The sequence below is a fragment of the Macrobrachium rosenbergii genome, chromosome 51 (genome assembly GCF_040412425.1).
Source record: "Macrobrachium rosenbergii isolate ZJJX-2024 chromosome 51, ASM4041242v1, whole genome shotgun sequence".
In the NCBI taxonomy this organism is placed as follows: Eukaryota; Metazoa; Arthropoda; class Malacostraca; order Decapoda; family Palaemonidae; genus Macrobrachium; species Macrobrachium rosenbergii.
Genome location: NC_089791.1, coordinates 15,295,876 through 15,323,375, shown reverse-complemented (window position 1 = coordinate 15,323,375; position 27,500 = coordinate 15,295,876). Strand labels below are relative to the sequence as shown.

Sequence of the window (27,500 nt, the reverse complement as noted above, 5' to 3'; positions counted from 1 at the left end):
CTAGTGCTATTTTTTTAAATGTTATTTGTGGCAAAAATGTTGCTAGTTTCACTAGCAATTTATTAGGATCTATGCAGATTGACATTAAAACTCTGTCAAGCGGTGAATATATATTTCAGTTGAAGTCAACTTTTGTTTACAAGATGAATAGTCGAGGAAAGTAAACGACGCTGTAATTTCTAGATTTTTCTAAAAGTGAGGTGAGTGTTGTTTCAGACAGAAATTAGTCTGTCTAGTGAAGTCGACGTCGCTCAGGATCAAAGTCTGGTGAGTAGAGGCAACGTTACTCTCGAGTAGATAAAGTGAGTAAAGTGAAAGGAACGCCTTCAACGCTTTCTCTCTCAAGATCAAAGGAATGTCGGGGTTATCTCTCGGGGTGTGGATAAGAAGTCAAACACTGACACCTTGAGGACCTCCCTACCTACCCACTGCTTCTCTCTCTCTCTCTCTCTCTCTCTCTCTCTCTCTCTCTCTCTCTCTCTATATATATATATATATATATATATATATATATATATATATATATATATATATATACAATATATACTGTATATATATATATATATACACATATATAATATGTATATATATTGTAAATATATATATATATATATATATATATATATATATATATATATATATTTATATATATGTATATATATTAATAAATATATATATATATATATATATATATATATATATATATATATATATATATATATATATTATATATATATATATATTGTAAATATATTATATATATATATATATATATATATATATATATATATATATATATATATATATATATATATATATGTATGTGTGTATGTATGTATGTATGTGTGTATACAACGTACCAGTGAAATTATTTTTATCTTTGGAATCTTGCTGTGTCAGGGGAAGCTGCTTTGTGCATGTAATGTGGAAATACTTCAAACGTCCACCACAGCAATACAGATGAGGATCTAATTTTCCCTAGGCCTCCGAAATGTTGATGATTGAATATACTGAGAGAGAGAGAGAGAGAGAGAGAGAGAGAGAGAGAGAGAGAGAGAGAGAGAGAGAGAGAGACTTTTGCTCACTAAAATGATGTAAGGGAAGCTTTCAATCAGTGGTTGTTTTGAGTGAGAGTTATTTTCATGTAAGTTGTTCTATGTATTTATTTTAGGATTTATTTATTTTTTTCGTAGTAAAACACATTAGGTATCCGTATATTTTTCTCCGTGGAATAGCAGTGGTTTACAGGAAAAATTGTACTTTTAAACTTGTTGTCCATCTCAGGTCTTAAGTGCAGAATGAATTCATCTGGGTAAGGGCTTCGGTATGGCAAATAACGTTCACAGTTTGTATTTTTCTTCACCAATCTTTGCATACACTTCTCAAAGCAGTACTTAGTAACATTGATTTAACTTCTTTTCTAACTGCTGATAACACATCGATAGTTAAGACTCTTAATACGCGATTCGAACAATAAGCGTGCAGGTGCTGGAAATATAAAAGAAAAATCTTTTATAGTTGGTAATTCTTAGTTACTTTAAATGGACAAGGAGTCACCAGGAATGTGAAATACGTTTGTTTCTACTTGTGTCTCTGTTCTCCTCTCAGGAGGCTGCAGCTGTCTAGTTGCAAATTAGTACCGTATTGCGATTTTTCACGAGGATTATCTTATGAAGCGTTGTAGTATGCAAGGTCATCGTCTTTTAGGCCAACAATTCAATTTAACGACTTCCTTCCTCCAGAGTGTGAATTGGTGAAATTGGGCAAACCGGTGCCGTAGACTTTTATTGCTCGGTAATTTTTTGGCAAGATTTTGGTCCGCATTTTTTGCCAAAACTCTTGCCATTTTCGAAACTTTTTAAAAGCGGTAACTGTGCTGGCTAATCCATTTTTTCCATTATTAAGTTCATTATTCATATTGGGCGCGGCTCTTGAGTTAATCAGATTGATATTTATTAGGCAATAATTTTATTTCTAACATAATGGGCAACGTTTTACTATGAATTGTAATGGTGTTTTTATTAAGCCTAATACTCTTCAGTAAGAACAGTTATGTTTGCATTCTGATTTTATTTCAAGATGAAACATTCATGAATATTAATTTAGTACATGGTCAGTGACTGATTTTTAGGGACAATCCAAGAATATTTTTCAAGAGATATATCTTTACGTACTTATTACTTCATTCTAAGTCATCATTTATGGTGATCTCAGGACATTGCAGGATTGGCCTCTTCATGGAACACTATCCTTTATGTAAAAAAAAAATATTTCTTAATGCAATAATAGCATACGCCTCCTCCATCACTTTTTTTTTATTTATCTGTCTGAACATTTTCTCATACCCCATCCACTCGTCGCCTGCCCGTTGTCTTTGTCAGTTTGAACAGTGTCTCATACCCTCCTGTTTGTTACTTGTCTCGTGACTTTGTAAGTCTGATAATTTTTTACACTTCTGTCATCTGTCTTCCATTTCTGTCAGTGTGAACATTTATTAACCCGTACCAGTTGTTACCTTTTCTATCTTTATCACTCTGAACATTTTTTCTCACCATTCCAACTGTCGCTCCTTGTCTTTGTCAGTTTGAACAGTGTCTCATACCCCTCCCTGTCTCTGTCATCTGTCTTCTATTTCTGTCAGAGTGAAAATTTCTTCAAAACTTACCATTTGTTACCTTTTTAATCTCTGTCACTGAACATTTTCTCATACCCATTCCACTTGTCGCCTGTCTCTTGCCTTTGTCTGATTAAATAGTGCCCCATACGCCCTCTGTTTCTTACCTGTCTCTTGTCTTTGTCAGTCTGATCACTTTACAGTCCCCTGTCGTCTCTCTTCTATTTCTGCCACTATGAACAATTTCTCACACCCCTTGGACTTGCTGCCTGTCCCTTTTCTTTGTCAATCAGAACAATGTCTCACACCCTCCCATTTGTTACCTGTCTCTTGTCTCTGTCAGTCAGATCTCTTTACACTCCTCTGTCATTTGTTCTGTTTCTGTCAGAATTAACATTTTATCAAACCTTAACATTTGTTACCTGCTTTTTTCTTAATCAATCTGAATATTTTCTCATACCCCTTCCATTTGTCGTCTGTCCCTTGTCTTTGATAGTCTGATCAGCGTCCCATACCCCTCTAATTTGTTACCTGTATCGTGGTTTTGTCAGTCTGATCATATTCATCACTTCTCTTTCATTAGTCTTCTATTTCTGCCAGTGTGAACATTTTCTCATGCCTTACCATTTGTTACCTTTTTATCTTTATCAGTCTGAACATTTTCTCATACCCATCTTATTTCTTACCTGCCTCTTGTCTTTGTCAGTCTGATAGTTTTACACTCTGTCGTTTGTCTGTCAGGTTTCTTGTCTTTGAGAGTGTGATAATTTTTTCACTCCTCTGTCGTCTGTCTTCTGTTTTTTGTCAGTGTGAACATTTTTGCAAACCTTACCATTTGTTACTTGTTTTTTTTTCGTTATCAGTCTAAACTTCTTTTTTTTCAAAAGCCCATCCACTTGTCGCCTCTCCCTGACCTTTGTTAGTCTGAACAGTGTATCATTTGTTACCTGTCTCTCGTCTTTGTCAGTTTGATAGATTTTTACACTCCACTATTGTCTGTCTTCTATTTCTGTCATGGTGTACATTTTTAAACCTTACCGTTTATTTATATTTGTTTTTTCTTTGTCACTCGAAACATGTTCTCATATCCCGTCCACTTGTCGCCTGTCCTTTCTTTTTCAGTGTGAACAGTGTCTCTTACCCCTCTCAATTGTTGTCTGTCTCTTGTCTTTGTCAGTCTGATTATTTTTTATACTGACGTCTGTCTTCCGTTTTTGTCAGTGTAAACATTCTCTGATACCCCTTCCACTTGTCGCCTGTCCCTTATCTTTTTCAGTCTGAATAGTGTCTCATACCCCTCCTGTTTGTTACTCTTGTCTCTGTCAGTCTGATTATTTTTTACACTACTCTGTCGTGTGTCTTCTATTTCTATCAGTGTGAACATTTTCATGAACCTTCCATTTGTCACCTCTCTTGTCTTTGTCAGTCTGAACATTTTCCCGTACCCCTCCCATTTGTTACCTGTCTCTTGTCTTTCTCAGCCTGATATTTTATTTTACATTGTCATCTGTCTTGTATTTTTGTCAGTGTGAACGTTTTCTCAAACCTTACCATTTGTTACCTGATTTTTCTTTTTATCAGTATGAACATTTTCTCTTACCGCTCCATTTGTCGCCCAGTCCCTTGTCTTTGTGAATTTGGACAGTGTCTCATAACCGTCCCATCTGTTACCTGTCTCTTTTCTTCGCCAGTCATATAATTTTAGTACTCTCTGTCGTCTTTCTTCTGTTTCTCTCAGAGTGAACATTTTCTTAAACCTTACCATTTGTTACCTGTTTTGTATCTATTTCAGTCTGAAAATTTTCTCATACCTGTTTCACTTGTCGTCTGTCTCTTGTCTTTGCCTGCCTAAACAGTGTCTCATACCCATTCCATTTGTCACCTGTCTCTTGTGTTGTCAGTGAGATCATTTTTACTCCACTGTCGTCTGTCTTATATATTTATCAGTGTGAACATTTTCTCAACCTACCATTTGTTTCCTGTCATTTTTTAACTGTCTAAACATTTTCTGATACCCCTGTGTTATCCAACTCTTCTGTACTACAAAACCTTTGCCAAAGGAATCCAGATTCTCTCCTCAGAATAAACGTTTGCAGCTACTTTAGATCATTGTTCTTACATCGGTAGGGCCCCAAATATGATGCCCACCTTTTACGGAGAGTATTTAGTCAAAGTTGCCACTAAAATTACAGTTTTGTTTCTTTGACCTCATAGTCCTAAGCGATGTCATTCTACCCCTTCTAGGAGTAAAGTTTACTTGTTACACTCATGTCTTAATATTTTTCAAATCCTTCATAGTTAGTTCTAGTTGAAGAACCTCTCATGGTCTTTCTAGCAATTCCAGGCTAGAAGCCATAATCATATGGGTTCCTTGTTTACTAAGTGTTCACTGCTTGCAAAACTTGAGCTCTCCCCTTCCCTTTCGTAAATTCATAGGTAGAGTGCCCTTCACACTCCTGCTAAAGTACACCACCATGTCCATATAATCGCACTGTTTCTTATACAGTATGTAATATGTATATATATATATATATATATATATATATATATATATATATATATATATATATTATATATATATATATATATATATATATATATATATATATATATATATTATATACATATATATATATATATATATATATATATATATATTATATATATATATATATATAATATATATATATATATATATATATATATATATATATATATATATACATACTATATGTTGTATATATATATGTTTATATATATATATATGTGTGTGTGTGTGTGTGTAATTTTTATCACATGTTCTGGCATTTTTTTACTCACAAGCAGGGAAGCTACAGTATTTTTTCAATATCAGATTCACTCAAATTCGGAATAACAAAACCTGAAGGGGATTTACAAGTGATAAACGATCCGCCACCAGGGGACTCGAACCAGCGAATGGATGGGGAACGACGACTTTTCAGAATAGCTAACCGTTCTGTTGTCAAGAGAGGTTTAAGTCACTACTACTGACTCTGTTGTACATATGCCTATTGAATTCAGGTTTCTGTGCTTAGAGTCGGTATCAACCCACCTCTACTCTGATAGCCAAACGGTACGTTTGAAACACGTACCTATATGTATTTATCATATACTCGTATATATACACATATATATATATATGTATATATATGTAAATATATGTATAATATATATATAGATATATATTTATTATATATATATATACATATATATATATATATATATATATATATATATATATATATATATATATATATATATATATGTAACACAATTCGCTCACAACTTCTCGAATTCTTCACAATTTTTTGGTTCGAACCCGCGTCTTGAGTAACAGAATGAGGTCACGTTGCCGATATAAACACAGAAATTAGGAGGGCATTGTGATTATTACAGTAGCATACGTATTTAGTGAAAAGTGACCAGTTGTTAATACAAATATATATATATATATATATATATATATATATATATATATATATATATATATATATACTATATATATATATATATATATATATATATATATATATATATATATATATATATATATATATATATATATATATATATATATATATATATTTATATATATATATATATATATATATATATATATATATATATATATATATATATATATATATATATATATATATATATATATATATATATATATAAGTACCAGAAAAAATGTTGAGGAGTTCCTTTCCGAAATTGAAACCCCTTGCGTAGCCACCTGAGCAGCACAAAATAAACATCAGAAACTTTGTGAATTAAAATACTATACAAATTTACATTTTAAAGCCGCCAGTGCTGTGTAATGTATGCTGTTTCTGTAAGGTTTCCCTTTAATGGTAAAACTCACCTTTCTCTCTCTCTCTCTCTCTCTCTCTCTCTCTCTCTCTCTCTCTCTCTCTCTCTCTCTCTCTCTCTCTCTCTCTCTCTCTCTCTCTTCCTTGTAGCGAAGAAACCTTTATATATTTGGAGAAATTGCAGCATTTATCTTTTTAATGACCATGTATCTTTCACTTCTCCTGGAGGAACATTATATTTCGGGGGTCGCTTGTTTTATTTGATCAGGTCACTTTTAGCCTAACCCCGGATAACTTGCAGTGTCGAGAACACTCCGTAGTTAGCCAGTAAAGTCCGTTTATAAAAGTTATAGATTGTTTCTTGATCCTTCATATTTAACTCGTAACATTCTTTTGCGGTTAATATTAACCTTTGTGGACAGTGGAATTTTAACATTTTATAGAGCCAGCAAGAATTACGTGTATGTACTAATTTCATAAATTGCCTATACCGTTTCATTTTGGAGAACAACACTCATTTTTATGCAGCATTTATTGTTACATGTAATGAACTGAGGTTTGAAATCCTCTATTTGCAGCGATGTTCGTGTTTGGATTAAAATGACCCCCTATAAAACGATCTCTTCATTACGACATACAGCAAATCATGTTTATGAAATTGTGTCGAGCCAGCAATTTTCCCAGTTGGCATCATAAGGGAATCATGCGATTAAAAACGTATAATCTGTTGTTTTATGATGAGGGGATTTGTTGTTTACTCTTCGCATTTATGTAACCCACGTGACACAGGGCACTGTTATTGATCCATTTCGTTTTGCGAGTCTGCGCTCGTGTGCAGTGGATGCTTACGCATTCGTATTTCATGTTCTTTATCGGTATCAAGTTTTTTGTAAGTACATTCTTGGAAGCTTGTAGAGACTAACCATTTTATGCCTTCCATTTTCATTGATGAGACAGAATGAATTTTGTTGGAGTTGAAATTGTTCTGAGTAAAACTTCCAAAAATGAGATTTGCTTTCACAGCTTTTCCATCTCATCGTGAGATTCCTCTCACTCGATGAGAATTGAAAAAATGCTTATGGTGTTACTGATAATTGATACACCTATCAATCCTGACAGATATATAACGTCTTTAGCTATTATCAGTTACTGATAGAATTGTTATATTGAATACGCATTGCATCACCACTAGATCGGTTGTTTTACCCTGTCTACCGGAGGCTGTGTTATTTGTGTTGTTAACTAAATTGGTAAACTATTTGTTGTGGGTAAGTAGTTTCTTATCTCGGTGAAAGCACGATGCAGCGTTGACGCCATAATAGAGTGGTTTTACGACCTGCCTGTTCCTTTGGCATTCTGTCCCCTCGAATGGGGCGGGAAGCGTATTTCTCCTGTCCGCTCGGGGTACCTGTCAATCCATCAGTGGGTGAGCTTCGTTATCGCACCTCCTTCCACTCCGGTGGAGGAGATTCGTGCCAACACGACACAGAGTAAGAGCTTGATGTGCATATGTGCGTGAATGGAGGTGGATGAAAGAAGAGGGAAAGCGTCTTGTTCTACATTTTGTATATTCCAGTCTTGTTTTTCTTTGCGTTTATCTTCATCTTTGGCAAGGATATCCGATGACATTTTTCTTGAATACATTCTGTTTCCAACGAGAGAGAGAGAGAGAGAGAGAGAGAGAGAGAGAGAGAGAGAGAGAGAGAGAGGACCGCCCTTTGAATATTTCTTTTCCCCTATAGTAATGGACGTAGACTATGGACAGCAGAATATTCTTTTTTATGTAAAAAATGGTTTAAAAGTATGTATCCTAGATTTCATTTCCATTCTTTTGGAGAGAAAGATGAAAGGACTATTTTTTATAGAAAAATTCACTCAGAATATTTGTAGTTCGTTTGCAGGAGAGTCAGGGTTTTGATATATTGACGTCCGATTTATTCATGCCGAACTAATATTCTTTCGTTGTCCTAAATGTTCCTTCCCTCGACAACCATGGCAGTCACGATTACTGCCGTTACTACAACTACTATTCCATCTACATATTCCTAAGAGTTGATTCCCTATTTTTAGGCACTCCTTAAAACATGATATGTCTTTAAAATTACTGTTTTAATATTAAAGACATATATTCAGTAATAAATTAGAAAATATGACAGCCTTGAAAGCTAAATGCGGTTTATTCTGTTGTAACAAATGCTTTTTTTTCCGGTTTCAGGAAAGTGGATAGCAAATATAAATCTTTCTCTCATTCTCTCTGTAATAAAAATTTATACTCATTTGTGAAACAAAGCTGTGTCAAGGCTGTAAAGCTATTATAAGCTTGTTCGTGAATCAATATTGGCTGTCCTTTCATTAAAATTCTTGTTTAGATTTACGAAGTTTTAGCCTGAAATGAAGGTTATAAACCTCATTAATTTCAGCTGGTGCATGAGCGCAAATACGCTCCAAACACATGCACTCTCTCTCTCTCTCTCTCTCTCTCTCTCTCTCTCTCTCTCTCTCTCTCTCTCTCTCTCTCTCTCTCTCTATATATATATATATATATATATATATATATATATATATATATATATATCTACTTACCTATATATCTATATCTATAGCTATCTATCTGTTTGTGTATATTATATATATATATATATATATATATATATATATATATATATATATATATATATATATATATATAATAATAAGCTACAAACGTCCTTTAATATCAATTCGCTCTACCTCGGAAATAATATATTTTCATATATGTTACCGAAGGGAATTTTTAGTTGATAATAAGTTAACGGGACGACGAACTTATTATAAACTAAAAATTCCCCTTCGGCAACATATATGAAAATATATTATTTCGAGGTAGAGCGAATTGATATTAAAGGACGTTTGTAGCTTACTGATTGTATATGAATCACGGTGATGTGATAAAAAGTCATATATATACATGTGTGTGTGTATATATACTGTATATATATATATATATATATATATATATATATATATATATATATATATATATATATATATATATATATATATATGTGTGCCACACATTTCACAGTTTTATTGCCATGGAAGAAAATAATAATATATACACACAAAAACACACACACACATATATATAAATGTGTTTGTGTGTATATATATATATATGTACTTATGTATATATAAATATATATATACAGTATATCGTATATATAATATACACATATACATACACACACACACACACCAACGCACACCTAGGCATTACAGTAAACTTCCTGTCTTCAGCAAAACTTATTGAGAATAACTTGTTAGCCCTGTACCCTTTTCCACTCTGATTGTGACCCAGTGCACTCGCTTAACCTCTAGGTGCATAACTCACTGCTTAGGTCAACAGATGCACAAATGATTTTTCGAGAAACGGAGCTCAAGTTGTTTGCCGTGCGTGAGATTGCTTTGTATTCATGTATATCCTTATCTGAATCTATCTATCTATCTGTCTATAAGTATATGTACATATACTGTATATATATATATATATATATATATATATATATATATATATATATATATATATATATATATATATATATATATATATATATATATATATATATATATATATATATACAGTATACAGTATATGCTACAGTGGGTTTGTGAGATAGCTTGTCAGCAAATTTTACACATGACGCTTTTTTTTAATTTTCAAATATTAAGCCACATTCTCGCTGTTTTTATTATACCTTACGCCTGAAGTGATGGATTAATGGTGGTTGATTGGAATAAGTCACAGTCACCCTTGTTTTGGATAGGAGCACTTACTATTTATAATTCTCTTTTGGGTGTAAATTATCCACATTGAATCTGATTTTGATATTAATATGATATTTATGGCTTATTACTTACAGCGTGTGTGTTTGTGTGTGTATGAATGTTTTCAAGGGAGCAAAGATTTGCTTTAGCGTAATAAAGTTTCTTATTGTGAATTTTGGTTTATAATGAAGGTAGTGTTATTCATAACCTCATTTTTCTTAAATAAGAATATCCATTTTATTCGGGTACGCTTAAGGTCAATAGTCAGTTTCCATTAAAATTTCGTACTATGTATTCGAAACCAGAAAAACCGAACTCTCTCTCTCTCTCTCTCTCTCTCTCTCTCTCTCTCTCTCTCTCTCTCTCTCTCTCTCTCTCTCTCCAGTCATTAATGCACCGATGAAGAACTCTCGTTCTATAAGGATTGTGGATGAGTTTTGAAATGAATCATATCATAACCTCTAACCAGTGGAAAGAAAGTTATTTATTAAAAACTTGGCCCTCAGTCTACTTGTGTGTGTATATATATATATATATATATATATATATATATATATATATATATATATATATATATATATCTTTTTAATTGTCATATCAATTTAGTTTATCAGTTAGTCCTTATGGTTAACTTTTTTTTTGACATTCGGTCCGTTTGGGGGGTAATTCTGTCGGCGCTACTGTAGCCCAAGGAGTGGCTTGTATGAAAATTGACTTATATTACCATAATTGTGTACCGAGGCGACAGCTTTTTATTTGAAGTTCTGTAAAGTATTTTATTTTGCCAATTTTATTATTATTTTATTTTCTCAATTTTAGCTTTGCGATATCATAGATGAGAAGGAATTAATGTTTTTTGTGGTACTTTTTTTTTTTTTAGTTTTCAAAGAGTTTGATGGTTAAGATGTCATTTCGGCAGTTCTGCAGTTCGTTTGTAAGAAGGTCAGATGTAAAAGATATTCGTTTTGTCAGAAATAGTAAATAGTCTATTTTTCATATTTACCTGCCCATAACCTTTTCTCTGGCAAGGACAGAAGTCTTATCCATTCTTCTTGTACGACTTTATCATCACCGCATCATCTGCTGAATCTTTCTTCCTAGAATTTTTGAGATTATTTTCTGTTCTAGATAAAGTTGAAGTATACCTTAGTTTGACCAGACCACTGAGCTGATTAACAGCTCCCCTAGGGCTGGCCCGAAGGATTAGACTTATTTTACGTGGCTGAGAACCAATTGGTTACTGTTCTAGATGCAACATACTGAATGCCATAGTATGCCATAACCTCGTACCTTGCTAAAGAGAGAGGGAGTTAATGTAAATTAAAGAAAAAATACCAAATGAAAAGTCTTCGTCTAACACCGCCGCTTAAATCATCACGGAATGAAGCTTTGTTGAAGGATTAGCTGCCTCGATGGTTGCTCTTTTTATAACTTTTTGGTTTGCATTGTATCCGTTGCAGTTTTCATACGTCCATATCAGGACTGGATTGAAAAAGTGGAAGCGATCCATTGTGACTGGAAAAGCGCACTCTAAAGGTAATCTGTTGGGATTACATTTCGATGGGAGGATCATGTCGGCATCAGCTTTCATAAATGATGTCAGAGAGATGTTCATGATGAGGATGATGTTGTTTCCATTGGAATACTGTAAGCTAGGTTAGCGATTAGTCGTGATTTAATGATCATTATTCGCTATTCGCTTTATTTTTTAACGTTCATGGTTTACTTTTGCTTTTTTGTCTGTTTTTTCCTGTGAATATGTATATTTATTACATGTATTTGTTGGGGTAATTTTTGCTTTCATTTGTGTCAAGGAAGGGTAAATTTAAGATAAAATGTTATTTTTAGCGTGGCAGTCAGATTGGTATCTGAACAGAGAATAGACAGGGCACGTAGGACTTACCAAAGAGGAGAGAATATCACACAGTTGGTTGTGAAAGGTGCACTGGATGATGGAAAAATGGCCTCCACGAGAGTCTTATTGTTTTGATAATCAAAAATCGCAGATTGAAATGGCACGAAAGAGTGACGTGAAGTAGTGTAATGCAGTGGATTACTATAAGTACAGAGAACCATTGGAATAGTGACTCTTTTTCTCTGTCTTTTAGTCTCATTTCCCGCGTCGGTTTACCTCCTCTTCCAATCCTTTCACCGATTTTGCACTCTCTCTCCACATTTTCTTTCTCTTTTCACTCGCGTGCAGCTCCCTCTTCCAACTCCTTTTACTCTTTCAAAAGGTTTTCACACTTCCTTTCTCTCTCTTTCAAACTCCTTTCACTGCCCCTTTCTATCTTCTGTCACTCTTCTTTTCACTCTTTGAATCTTCTTTCAATCTCCTATCACTCTCCCTTGTGTTCTCGTTTAATCTCTTGTTATATTTCGTTTCATCTTTTCCACTCTCCTTTTGCTGTCTTTTAACCTCCTTACAGTCTATTTCAGTCCCTTGTCACATTTCCTTTCAGATTTCCTTCCACTCTCTTTCGTTACTCTTCGTCGCTGTAGTAAATCTCAGATAACATCCGTTTGCCTTGAGAAGCATTGCTTAAAGACATGAAAGTATTCTGTATATATGCATTAATTAACAGAGATGAAGTTGCGTGCTCCTAGCCGAAATCCTTTCCTATCCAACAGAAGAAAATATTTTTCCTCGTCTAAGAAAGACAATCGGGCGAAGCCGGATTTAATTAACATAGATGAAATTACCTGCTTCTAGCCCAAATCCCATGCTACCCACAGAAGAAACATTTTTTCTTACCCCAAGAAGGACTATCGGGCGAAGCCAGATTCAGAGGGACAGGAAATACACTCCTACAGTTTTGCTGTTACATACGCGAGCACACATTTTCGTATTAACAGCTGAAAGTTGCATTAGTTGAAAACAGTAAAGCAACGAGAGATGCACCAGAACGACTGGAAATTTCATTTGAAATCCGGCCATTTTCTTCAAGTTCGGCTGCTCAGCACGAGAGTGAACTCTGTTGATGCAGGCATTAACGCCCTGAGCAAAGTTTTAAATGACTGGGCTGCCGACCTCGGCTGACATTGAATTTGAATTTCCCCCAGCTCTAACTTGGATGAGCGTAGAGTGCGCTGTTTGTTTTGGTAACTCCGGCAGTATCTAGAATTAAAATGTTAGCGGCTTCATATTCGGCGAAGGTCAAACCTAATTGCTTCTTGCTCCGGTGCTGCTGATTTGAGAGTTTAATTCTTATAATCAACACGTTGATTTCTCTTGTTGCATGGAACGAGCTACTAGCACACAAGAAGCGTATGTTTCTCTCAGCTGGTTGCCTTACAGTTTATCTCGCAGTGAATGTCATGAAATTCTTCAATAAGGTAAGAATCTGGCACTATTGCTATTACTTTTAAATTTGCTATTGTTATTATTATTCAGCATTAAGAAACATTCATATTGAAACAATCCTAAAATTAACCTCCGAGGCGAGAAGCGTTGGCATAATGGATTGCGTATCAACAAATACAAGAGAAAGATATAACAACGCAAATCCACAAATAGGTATTTTCATTCCTATATAAAAACTATTCAGAAAAACCGAGATGATTATGTATACCCCTGGAAATGTTTTTACAACAACTTTTATGTTATATTATTATTATTATTATTATTGGGAGTAGACCTTCTCTTAAGCAAGTATTATTGAAAGACGCTGCATTGATCTTGTATAGTCTTCTCTATTTTCCTTATAACAGTTTTCTCGCTGTTACTACAACTGTCGAGTAACGCGCGAATGTGATTCATCAGAAGGAGTTAAACTTCCAGCGAGTCCGATTATTTCTGTTAAGAATAAGTGAGATTGGTGAGCATAGCCCGTAGGGTTTTGTACACATAGAGGTAATGTATCGAATTTGGTTACAGGTCAAAATCTTGAAGTGGCCAACGTTTCTCAGTTCTTCCGACTATGATCCACGGCAGTGGGTCCGTAGACTGGTCGTGCAATGCAATGCAATGAGGGGATGGATAAGTGAGGATCTACTCGTAAATAGTCGGCTGGGTCAGCGGGGTTTTCTGATGCTGATTTCATTGGTTGGTGGCACACAGCAGCCTCCTGTTGGCTGGAGAAAGTTTCTCTCAAGTCCTTTCTGACAGCGCCGAGGACTTGAGAAAACTTTCTCCAGCCAGTAGAGGCTGCTGTGCGCCGCAACCAATGACAAATCAGCATGAAAAATCTGGCTGACTATTTATAAGTAGGTCCCCCTAACACCCTGCAGTCTACTCCACCCACTGCCATGCCGTGACCATACTCTGGAGAATTCGGAGAAGCGTTGGCCCGCTTCAAGATTTTTGACCTGTATCCAAATTCGATGCATTACCTCTACGTGTAAAACCTACGGGCTATGCTCACCAAATCTGTACTCTTAAAAATATAAATAATCAGACTCGCTGGAAGTTTGCTCCTCTGATGAATCACATTGGCGCGTTACTCGACAGTTAACAACAGAAAACTGTTATAAGAAAATAGAAGACTCTATACAAGATCAATGCAGCTGATCAGCGATTTCTTTCATTATTATTATTATTATTATTATTATTATTATTATTATTATTATTATTATGTGTTATTATTATTATTATTATTATTAGACATTTAAATAACCTTTTTTTCCACTCCTCCTTCTTCAGATCAGTATCATTCCGTATAAAATGTTTGTTGACTAGTTTTGATATTGATGTGTTGGAGTCCAGTGGTTATCCAGAGGATTTTTATTATATTAGACCATACTCCTATAAATATGAAGGTTGGACAAGTATAACCATCCTTCAGTTTGTCAGTTTGTTACCTTGATTAATTACACTATGTTATTGTTATAACTTTAGACCTTTTACTTATAAAATAAAGGTAGGAGAATTGTGTGAAGAAAGAAACATTCAAGTTGTTGAACTTGAAGGAGGTATGAGCCCTATTCAGGTGTGTCCACTAAAGTGGACTTGTATGGTGGAAGGGAGAAGTTTTTGATTAAATGTCATCAGCAAAGGTAGCGGTATTAGTAGAAGAGTCATACTGAAAAAAGTCTTTAATGAAGAGAAGAATAATTAAGAGGATGGTAGAAATAGAAGAAATGGACACTGAAGTACCAACAGCATCAAATATAGATTAAATGAAAGCCATTAAATGATATCAACAATAGAAATACGATCATTAGCAGAACGTTTGGCAGACAGAGCCAGTCTCCGTCAGATTTCTTGAATGTAAAATGCAGAGACAAAGATTATCCAGAGACCCAGAGTGCTGACCAAATTTAGATAAGACCGAAGGATTATGGCTCAGTCTTCCTGTACTGAAGACTTGGTGGTGATTAAAGGAAAAAATATCCTTAGAAAGTGTGACATCAATAGCAAGAACAAGCTCAGTTTGACAAGTAAACAGCGACCATCTAGGCAAATTTCTTACTTCAACAATCTGGGGCCCCTCCTGTGGAACTTCATTGCGTGACTCACAGGAATCAAATTACAGTGTGCTCTGTAATTTGATCTTGGTTGACTCAATCTCAGGAATTTGTGAAGTATCTGAATGAAGTAAAGGAATTTGTGTAGCAGATAAAAAAAATCCGCAATCAAATTCAGTTTGTATTTGGCGTCTGGTCTGGTTACAGTTTGGCCAGGTTTAGCACTCTTAATTGGTTCTGTGTGCAGTTAATAATACTGACCTTTGTTTGATCAAAACTCAGCAGATCCATTTTCTTTAAATTTTACTGTCAACAGATTTACAATGTGACATCTTAGGCAATCATAGGGTTCAACAAATATTAATTGTTAATGTCGATATATTACTATTCAATTTGCTTGTGATTGAATACGCGCTCTTCTGAGTAGAGGCTATATGCTTGTATCCAACTTTAGCAGACTTCCTCTTGTTTCGATGAAAAAAATTTTTTTCGGTAATTTTAGATTTACGGCAAAGAATTTCCCTTCATTTTCAGCGTTCTGAAAATTGTTATAAACAAGGCTGGCATGTTTGCAGATATTCCAGATAAACCTTCCAAAAAATGAGAAATGCCTCCATCATTTTTGCATCTCGGCTTGAAATTCCTCCCATGCGATAAAGGGTAGCAAATATTAAGGGCATTGTTGATAACAGAAACGCTGATTGCTTCTATTAAATGTTGTGTTTTCAATATTTTTTTTTAATCACGGGACAGATACCGTGTGCTAAATATACTGCATATAACGTTATTTTTTTAAGTTAGACAGATGCTATTTTTGCTGCAAACCCTTTGATTCAAATTCGTAGGTAGTTTTAATAATTTTTCGTCTTTCTGAAAACGTAAAGTAACGATAACGTGCGTAACATGTTCAAGGACTCGTTATTTATTTTTCGGAAGGGAAGGGAGATTATTGCTTGTTTTCATTCTACTAGCCTTACTTCTTCTGCACTGCAAGTCCTTGTGTGTGGAAGTGAATGTAGGTTGTGGAGGGGAAAAGGGAAAGGAATGTGAGGAGTTTATGATTTGCTGAATGGACGAAATTTTAATTGTTTTCCTGTACGGTAAACCACGTAAACATGTGAAGCAGATATAAAATTCTGACCGACCATCAATTAATAAGATCACTTCTTTACAACAGGTCCTCTTGATTCCGTGTAATTTATATTGGTATATAGAAACATTTATATTAGTGTACATATAAACATTTTATGTAAGCTGGCAGTGTATGTGAAGTTATTGATTGGTCTTCTAACAGTAACTGTTGTAAGGAGACTCTCTCTCTCTCTCTCTCTCTCTCTCTCTCTCTCTCTCTCTCTCTCTCTCTCTCTGCGACCAGTAAAGTTTTGTGGGACCTTGAAACACTGCCTGTGAATTTACGTTGAATCTCAATGAGAGGCATCGCAGCAGTGTAAATAAAAAAAAACAGCATTGACATTAGCAGATTAAAAAGTTAATTTTTGGGCTTGGTTAAGACTTGTCCTTGTTTAAAGTTAGTAATCTTCAGCAATAAGATATCTTTGAATCGAATGATTTATTATTTTTAATTATTTCGCTTTTATATTTTTATTAGACAACAGTGCTTTAAAAGAGTGGAAATGCACATGAAAATTAAAAAAATAAAAACATAAACAAGCTAGCAACTGATGAAAGCTATGTGTGTCCGCGCTTTTTAGTAGAATTTCTCAAAAAATGTGAACTGAGCATAAAATATTTAGTACTTAACATTCTCGAGATTACTAATTCTTGAGAAGTTCACCTCAGAGTTGACGGCTCTCTATTATGAAAGCAGTGTTACCCATTATTATGAAGATTAATAATATCAACAGTTTAGATGCTTCATAGCCAGGTTCATGTTTTTTTAACCAATTTGGTATTGATAAATTTTCCCCAAGTTCGACCTTTAAAGTCAGACAATCAAGTTCTCTGTTCATTATAGTTACTCGTATGTAAGGGAAACTAGTAAGAAGTGATTGACAGACTTTCAATTATCATATCAAGTTCTAAGAAAATGTTAAGATTGTTAATTTTCACTATTAACTTTACGGAGAAAGAGCAGTCAGAAGGCGACGCATGTTTGCCATTTGTACAAGTATTTTGGTTCTATAGCAGAAGTAAGGCGACTTTTCTTTCACAGTTCTGTTAATACCGGTATTTTTTCTTTCTTGGTTATGATTTAAAGTTGGTAATCGGGAAAATAGTAAAAATAGAAATGTGTTTACTTCAGTTGAGTATTTTTGTTAATTATTATTCACTGTTTGTGGTAGAATAAGTATGCAACAATTTATTTTCAGTATGTAGAGTGAATTTTATTATAAGTAACGCTAAATTTACTTATTAAATATTTTACGTGTAATGCAATTATACACTATCAGTATATTGATAAAGTGTACAATGATACAGTGATCTTTTCCTAGGCATGAATGAAACTTCAATTCCCATACCATTTTTTTCTTTTAGTATTTGTTTCAGATTCAAATTACGATACAGTTCCTAAATCCCAATGTCTGTTTTTTTATTCCAATGTGAATTAAAGAGAATGTCATGCTTTGGTCTGCACTGTACCCTCAGAAGTAGGAGGGAAGGGATCTGGTTTAAAAACGACAGCGAAAAAATATATAAAATTCCTCGCCTGATATCACCGCTTTCATAATAATAATAGCAGGGTGTTGCTGCAGGATTAGTTGTCGTGTTTGTTTTTGTTTCGTATTCATTTGTTAACTTTTCTTTATTTATCTGGCATTTTCAGAGTCTGTTTTTGCGTTTATGAACTTTTATTTATGTACTCTGTATTTCTTATTTTCTCTCTATGCACATATGAACTTTCTGTTTGATTAATCTCATTTTTATTTTCACTTTTTCTATTTTGGCACATAAGCACTTTCTATTTTATTAATCTCATTTTTAATTTGAATTTTTCTATTTTGTGCACACAAACTTTTTATTTTGTTAACCTCGTTTTCACTTTGATTTTTCTATTTATACACATATGAACTTTCTATTGTATGATAGCTTGCTTCGCAAGTTATAGCATTTTAGAGGAGTCGTTACATTCGTTTACTCTTTTTGAGTTAGCAAAGTAAAGATAATAATCGATTTTGTTAAAGTGTTCATAGCTACTGCATATTCATTTTGGAAAAGTAGATCCGATGCCCTGTCAGATTTAATCGGTCTGAATTTCACTCCAATGGGACGCTTCGTGTTGCCCTTAACTTTTATAAATGACACGAGAGGGAGGGTTTGGTATTGATGGTGACGTTGATTCCATGGGGAATATTCTAGGATTTTGATTAACTCTGGATTAATGACCATGACTCAGTTTTATCTAGTCTAGTAGTGCATCATTCCTTCTGGGATTTTTGGTCTCTCTCTCTCTCTCTCTCTCTCTCTCTCTCTCTCTCTCTCTCTCTGGTTATGGGTGAATTCTTGACATTATTTTGTTATTTATTTATTGACAAGTCATTCAGTGGTCGTAGGTGTTTTATTCTGTAACAGTTAAAACGCTTGAGGGCAGCAGAGAAATACTGTAAAGCATCGCTCGCTTCTTCTTTATTGTTTTTTGTAGTGAAAGCTTACATTGATCAAAATGCCATGAGAGAAGGAAAGACTTTTTTGAAATTTTCCTCATTTTTCGATAAAGTTGATTGACAGAAACATTGCAGTTATGGTAAGGTTTACCTTTTATTGCAGATAAAATGAAAAAGAAGTTAAGACCTTGTCTTTAATCGGTTATAATATAGCAAGTCCTGGGGAAAATTTAAGTCAGTTTATTAAACAAAGGCTTTGCAATTATTCTAGGGATCAGATATCTTAGCCTATCTCAGTAACTGCTAAGCGTACTGTAAGTTGAAAAACGAGTATTTATTCCGATGATGGCAGGTATGCTCTTAATATGGGGATAAATCACCAAAGAATGCATATTTGCGAATCGGATGCCGTTGGCCAAATTCACTTCACTGTTATATTTCATAAACGAATATTTTATACCCTGGATTGTTTTTATCCGCACACACACACACACTATCACTCCAATATCCTGTCAGTTAATATGTAAAAAGGTATAATCATGCTATGCTGCACAACAGCTTAAATTTGCGTGACAATTACGTTAGCAGTTAAAAATTCAGAGTTGACTCCCTCTTGAAGTCATGTGACAGTACGTATTTTAGTTAGGGATTTTTAATACATTAACATACTTTATTTCATTACTGATTACGAATTTTTTCCTTATGGTTGCACTTTGTCCGAGCGGCAGTCCTTTTTTTAGTTTTGTAAATCCTGATTCTTTTTTTCAGCCGTGTTTTAATTATTATAATCTTTGTTATTAGCACTTTGTTCCTTGGTGCTGAAGTGTAACTAATCTAATGCTTTTATAAAATTAGTCTAAGTTTAATAGAAATATTAAACTGTTGAAGTAATTCGGTATTTACGAACAATGTTAATCATAGTTAGTTCACTAGAAAGGCCAAGCAATGGAATAATGTTAATAAATAGGGATTATTAATTTTTCCTCAAAAAAAATCCCTTTTGCGTAAATTAACACGGCATTTTGAAGGTTTCCGGTACACTGTGGTAAGAAATTTATTTTCGTATGGTCTAGCAAGGCGAACGAAGCAAGATCACACTGTCATAAGCTAACAAAAGCTTCCCTGTTTGGAATTTAGTCTGTTATAGTCGGTGGCCTGAGGTGGTATCATATTATATATTGTGATTTCGTCTTAAGTAACTTTGGATATCAGGTTTACCCTGAAGTACTTAATACAGAGGAAGGTAAGCAAGACGAAAGTTTGGTTATCGTAATAGACGTTGAAATTTATTATGTAAAAAGTTTTCGTGTAGGATTAACTTGTATTCTATATTAGTATGTGCTTTAACTGTATTAGTATTCGTAGCTCACTATTATAATGAGTGAAATCCTGGATATTTAACATTTCTATGTGGGTGAAGTATATTTTCCCAATAAGACAATTAAGATTTATTGGAAAACTGCATAGGCTTTTCATTAAATTCTTGATCAGGCTAATTTCCCATATGGCATCATAACGGAATTATATGATGGAACAACCACAACCCGTTGTTTTATATATCTGTGGCTCTTATTTGATTACCACACATGTACCGTGTGTGGTAATCAGTTTCTCTACCGTTGTTCTCGTGTGAGTACATTCTTATATGCTTGTATCCTGCGTTCGCGGTTCTTATCCAAATTTGATAAACATATTATTTTTATGAACTTGATAAAAAATAATTTTATAGTCTCTAAACTTGCGGGAAAGGTTTCCTCTTCATTGTCGGCTTCGGTAAATGGCCAAATGTCTATATATATATTCTGGATAAACCTTCCAAAAATGAGAATTACCTAAATCCTTTTTTTACATCTTGCCCCGAAATTCTTTTCATGCGATAAAAGACAGCAAATATTAAATGGATTGTTAATAACACGCACGCTGATTGCCTCTATTAGACGTTGTTTTTTCACATCCAGAAGAAAAGATATTACCTAAGTATTGAGTGCTGAATACATGTTACTTTGTTTTGGCTGCGCTGTAGTAGTTGTATACCTCAAAGTTCGTAATGAAATTCGTCAGGGGAGTGTATCGGAGTTTAATTATTATTTTTTCGTCTGACTGGAAACGCAACGAAACGCTGGCGTGCGTTGCATGTTTGGAGTGCCTTTGTTTATTTTGCCAACTGGGAGGGAAGACTGATGCTTGGGTCCATTCCGGGTGTCTCTGTTCTTGGTTATCGCAACTCCTTCCACTCCGGTAGAGGGATCTCGTGTTGGCTCGAAGCATGTGAGAGAAGGATGTTATTTATGTGTTTGGGAATGGAGGTGGATGTTGAGAGGAGAGCGGGGAGGGAGTTTGGTAGACGTTTTCGTTCATTTCAGCAGTCTTCGTTGTCATTCCTTATCTTTAGTTTGGCTTTTACAGCATAACACCAATGAATAAAAATTACATTTTCTACTTGATGAATATTAGATGACGTACGGAGAGCACTGTATCGAATATTCCTTTTCCTTTTAGAAAATAGCTTGAACTTATAATGCCAAGAGAAATGTAAGGAGTCCCACCATGCGTTATTACTACCAGTTTTCATATTTTTGAACCCTTGTGTATAGAAACTGGTGCAACTTGGTTTTCTGCCACAATATCATCCTTTTCTTTCTCCTTCTCCATCATTCCCATTCCAGAATGAAGTGTTTTGTAACTTTTTGTAAACGTATATATCAGTAGGAAAGAGAGCATTTTGCCTTCATTTTAATTATCCCTGATATCTTTTTAGGGTATTAAAATTAAAAGCTCTCTCTCTCTCTCTCTCTCTCTCTCTCTCTCTCTCTCTCTCTCTCTCTCTCTCTCTCTCGCTAAGCTTCTCACACAAAGTTCTGTTTGTCGTCAGAACATTATAGTGAAATTGCATTGTATCTCGACGAGGAATATCGCCTGGAGGAAAAGTGTAGCAATTTTTAAAGTATTTTTTACCTACTTTATCTGGTTTCAAGTCCCTCGCTTACATTCTTGGCCAGAAAAAAAATTAGGTAAGGATTGTTTTCTGCATTATTCTTTATTGTTTAAAACGCCACTGAGTCCCTGAGAAAGCTTCCTAAAATGAAATACCTTTGCATAAAAAGTACAAAACAGGACGGGAAGGAATGAATTTATAATGTAGATGAAAATAACTAAAAATATTAGGTAAACAATCATGAGCTCTCATATCTTAAAAATAATTTTTTCGAGACGCAACACTCTATACGTCTTTCATTTCTCTTGCTTGTTTAGCTATTGATTCAGTCAAACTGACAGATATAGAGAGGTGGTGCCTGGAAGCGGTCAGTTTAATCCGAACTTGAGCTAGCATTATCCGTAATGTGGGTAGCTTTTTTATAATTATGGTTATATTCATTCTTTTTATTGCTTTGTATAGTGTGCTGATATTTATTTCGTTTTACATTACTTTATATGTTTGTAAATTTAATATTCCATGTCTAAGCAAAATGAAAAACTACTTTTGAACTGGCAGATACGAATTTGTCTTCCTACAGGCTCTCCTGAATATCTGTTGCAAGTATATTTAACTTCATTGAACCAGGAAATCATGCTATAATAGTGTATCAGTACTCTCCTAGCAACAAATTAAACAATTCACATGTTTGTTGACACTTTTTTTGTCAGCTTCATCACATGGCGTCGATAACAATATTTTTTCACATGGAGCGTTTCCGTCGTTGTGAATTCCACATCCAAAATATGATTCGTTTCATAAACCCAAATTCTATTTTAGTTTTCAGTTGGAATTAAAGAGAACGTGATGATGCGGCCTGGCAGTGGACCCAGCAAAAGAGAGACGGAAGGGATCCGAATTAAAAACGAAAATGGAAATTAAAATACACCCTCGCCTAACACCGTCGCTTAAATGATCACAGAATATGTTGCTGTAGGATTAGCCGTCTTTTTTGTTATTGCATTTATCTATATTTTAGCTTTCATTCCTTTTAGCTTTAAAGTTCATATTGGAACTGCCTTTGGGGTGAGCAAACTGGTCCAGATAATTTGTCTGGATTACCTTTGACGGGAAGGTTTAAAATACCTTTCAAAAAAGACACTAAGAAAGGTGTTTCTGATTGTGATTGTGTTTTGGACGCTTTTTGGTAATCATTGTATGTCACTTAATTTCATTAACTCAACTCTCTCTCTCTCTCTCTCTCTCTCTCTCTCTCTCTCTCTCTCTCTCTCTCTCTCTCGATGTGATTATTCGAGCATTATTTTCCGTTACTTAATAATTTTTTGCATGTGACCGGATAGATTCAGTATTATTTGTAGTTACTGATTGCATTTCTGTCGCTTTAGCTACAAAGGAACGTTTTAGAAATATTTATCATTAAGCATGATATTGTTGTTTCTCATTAATGTCGACATATTTTTGTCACAGGACCCCATTCCCCCCTCCCCCCTTCCATCAAAAAGAAAAAGAAATTTTTAGAGAACCATCAACTTGCGTAGCAAGCCTCCATAAAATAGATCCTCTTTTGTATAAAAAGGAAAATACGGATTTGAAATTCTCATTTGCGATAATTATGATAATTGTATTATGACGTGGATGGTTTTATGCCATGACGATAATAAACGTGGTAAAGGAGTAATGAAATTTTGTTCTTTCGGTGTAATTAATTAGCCGAAAATGAGAAAGGAAGCAACAATTTATTCATTGGACGACGGTAACCATAGTGCAGGGACCAGCATTAGGCCCCATAGGCCTACGTAATTCATTCCAGCTATCTGATGTAGTGCGCTATCTCATTTACCGCTTCACGGAATGTAATCATGTTAGTTGTAACCAAGTATTCATTCGTATTATAGCAGACTTGCTCTTGCTGCTGGAGTGAGGGGAAACTATAGATACGTTTGTCGACCGTTTGCCGAGGTTCCAACACTAGTTCATTCATTAATGCAGACAAATCTGTTATGCGGCTTATGTATACATTCGTTCACACAGTCCAATAAATACAATGACCATTTGTATGGAAATCGCAGGCTATAATTATAATGTATATAATAAGTACGAAGATTATTCTAGCTATTGGTTGTGCCGAGAGAGAGAGAGAGAGAGAGAGAGAGAGAGAAAATTTATTTGCAAAGATAGATGTCATCCAGAGGACTATATAAAGATATTGCAAGCATTAGTCCCTTACTGTGCCATTGCCATTTGTAGGGAAACAAATTGCAGGACGTCCAAGGCTTTCATGCAATTACACAAACTCTCCATTACCACTAAACTGATCCTGCCCTTTGAGTGTAGTTTATTATTCTTCTCTGTTTGCTTGCGTACAGTCGAATGCACTCCACATGTTAATACTGTTTTGTTTATCTCTTTTTCCTTTCAGTCATAGATCACTGATAACTAACTCTATTTCATCCATTCAACAACATGAACCCTTCTTCCACTTTGTGTCTCTTCGTTTCTTAGTCGCTTTCGTCTGAAAGTGGGGTACAGCTTGCTTTATTTTCTTTTGCACGTAACACTTTAAATTCACGCACTATTACATCATTCCAAAAACTTTCCCCGCTACTTTCGACCTTTTGCTTAACATTCCTCAAGACGTTATCCGTAAACGCATAAGGACCATTCAGACGAAGTTCGCTGTTAATCCAGACTTATTCCTTACACTTTCTCCTCTCTTATTGGTACAGCTCTTATGATTTTTAATCTCAGCCGTAAGTTAGGAGTAAAATCGACTACTGAAGAGTACTCTCGGTTATTAGAAAAACAGATAACTTAACAAATAAATAAATAAATAAAGAAAAATGTAAGTAAATTATTTAAATACAAAGATAAATGCATTAGGGTAGTAATGCATTGCATTTCCCTTGAACTTCTGAACTTCCAGTTGCACGACATCCTTTGGGAGGCTGTTCCGCAGTCCAGCGATGTGAGGAATAAATGACCTCTGGAACTGAGAAGTTCGACAACGAGGCATATTTACTGCATACTGGTGCTGCTGTTCAGGGAATCTGGGTGCGCTCGTCAGGAAGAGGATCAGGGATCAATTGTGAATGTGAAAGATCTCCATCAAAATACAACTGATGAAAAATTGTCAAACAAGACCCCATCTGTCGATGGTCCAATTCATAACTGCAATTATTAGGAGACAGAAACCTACCACCACGAACCATTCTGCCTAAAAGAAATAAATCTCGTCAGACATCCACACCGGAAACAGTATTCTACTGTAGTAAAGGAAGCACGTATGACCAGAAACAGGTTGCAGTGATTTTATCATTGTTATAAATACATGAGTCCTTACGAACAGTACCTAACCTTCTTGCGTCTTTTGCTGAAACTCTCATTATATGTTTCTCAAAAGTAAGATGTAAGTCAAAATTTACACCTAGGATAGTTAAAGCTTCAGACTCATTCAGCAGAGTCCCATCCTCCTGTAGGTTGGAAAATCTGTACGAGATCTGCTAGTTAATAGTGTTTTCCTTTTACTGGAGTTCAGCCTCATACCCCACCGACTACACCATTCACTGATCCTGTCCATGTCCCGACTGAGGCTGAGGGCAGCTTCATTTCTCATAAGTGAAGACTTACTACACCCACAAGTGTTGTATACGCTAAAAATAACAATGGACATCAACGGCATCTTCGTGCTGCCTACCTGTAAGGAAATCTTGAAGTAATCCTAAAACATATACACCCACTCTGAGATTCTGAAGTGCCTTGTGATTTACTAAATCGAAAGCAGCACCAAAATCTATTTGAATTACTCTGCACTCAAAAGTGCAAAAGCCTCCCAATCCACTTAACACCCTATAAATACATGCTTGATTCTGTGTAAACGTTGATATTGGACAACGTATGTATGCTTTTTCCAAGCAATAGCTTGTATTCTCTCACAAGTTGAAAAAAGGGAACTTCAAAGTCTGAGCATAGACCGAATATTTGGGGAAATTGTTAATGGTCTGGTTTTTTGTTGTTGACAGTCTCGCTTAATAAAGAGAGAGAAAGGTTTTCAGGCGGTTCCTTTGCTTCACCATGGAGATCATGGCTGTTGATATCTTTATACAAGAGCCTTCCAGAGGGGTCAATTCTTCATGAATCATATGGTATTTGATTCATGAAGAATTGACCCCTCTGAAGAAAAATCTACTTTTCAGTAATAAAAGGTCTTTACAACAGAAGCCTTATCATGTACTCCACACACAAAGATATTCCCATTCCACAAACTTGGTGTTGGTTTTTTGTGTACCAAGAAAGATACAATCTTGTTAATCCTGTGTAAAAGTTTCTCATTGACTTTATGTATCAGTGATTTGTTATCCACACATGTACAGGAAAGACTCGGAATTTCATTTTCAAAGTATCTCCAATTTCATTTGCTCTACGTACGAATCATCTTTGCTGATGCAGGTTATTACTACCTCGGCAAAGTTCAAACTGACTCTGTTTCAGAACTCGGGTGACGCTGAACTGGAACGTCCCCCCGCATAGTTAGAAAGAAAAATGCCATTGGTTGCAAACTGTATGTATAATATTCTGTTGTTGCCTGTTCAGATGTTCATTGCTTGATTGCTTAATTCTTCTGACAAGTACCACGAAGTATATTTTTCCTGTCATTGCCTGACAGTGCAACTTGCAATTCTGAATGTGCATCTTCTAGATTCTAAAAAGCATGTAACATTCCCAGTTACCAGAAGCTTTTGCTAATTTCCCCAAACGACTGTTATTCTTATATCACGTGTTCCATTTTTTTCGCTTTTGCACGTTGAACGATCCGATTTTCCATAACAATATCTTCACTTAGGTAAGTTTTTTGACCTCCCCCCTCCCCGTCATCATGTATTCTCCACCGTTTCTGCTGCCTTGTTTCCTCTCTCTCCTGTTGCTCTCTCTCTCTCTCTCTCTATCACTCTCTCTTTTAACTTCCTTTTAGTGTGTTGTCTTCATGTTAGTTTTTGTAAGTATGTAATTAGTGGCGATGAGTAAGGAAGCAGCCTTAGGTTCTATTTTGTTATTCGTTATTATTAGACACTGCTTAGAGCCAGTTGGCCTTTCATATCATTGGCTACACGGAAAGATGAAAGCGAGTTTATAGAGAGAATGGATGAAGCTATAATTGAGAAGTTTAGCTGAAAGAGCCTTATGTCAGACTATGCTAAATGCTAATACTGTAGAGTATTACAAGCAACAACAAAATCTTCCAAAATTCAATTAGAAAGGAGCTCCCAAGAAATCTTGTCTTGCAGAGGCTATATTTAGTAAAGGTGGACAGAATATGTTTTAGAAAGTAAGAATTTAATAAGTTT

General features: G+C 34.9%; 1 long non-coding RNA gene across 1 annotated transcript in view; it reads left to right on the top strand.

The window, feature by feature from the left end:
- The window catches only part of LOC136833144 (uncharacterized), a 689,668-nt gene that overhangs the window by 661,419 nt on the left and 749 nt on the right, over positions 1-27,500 (top strand). The window lies entirely within an intron of this gene.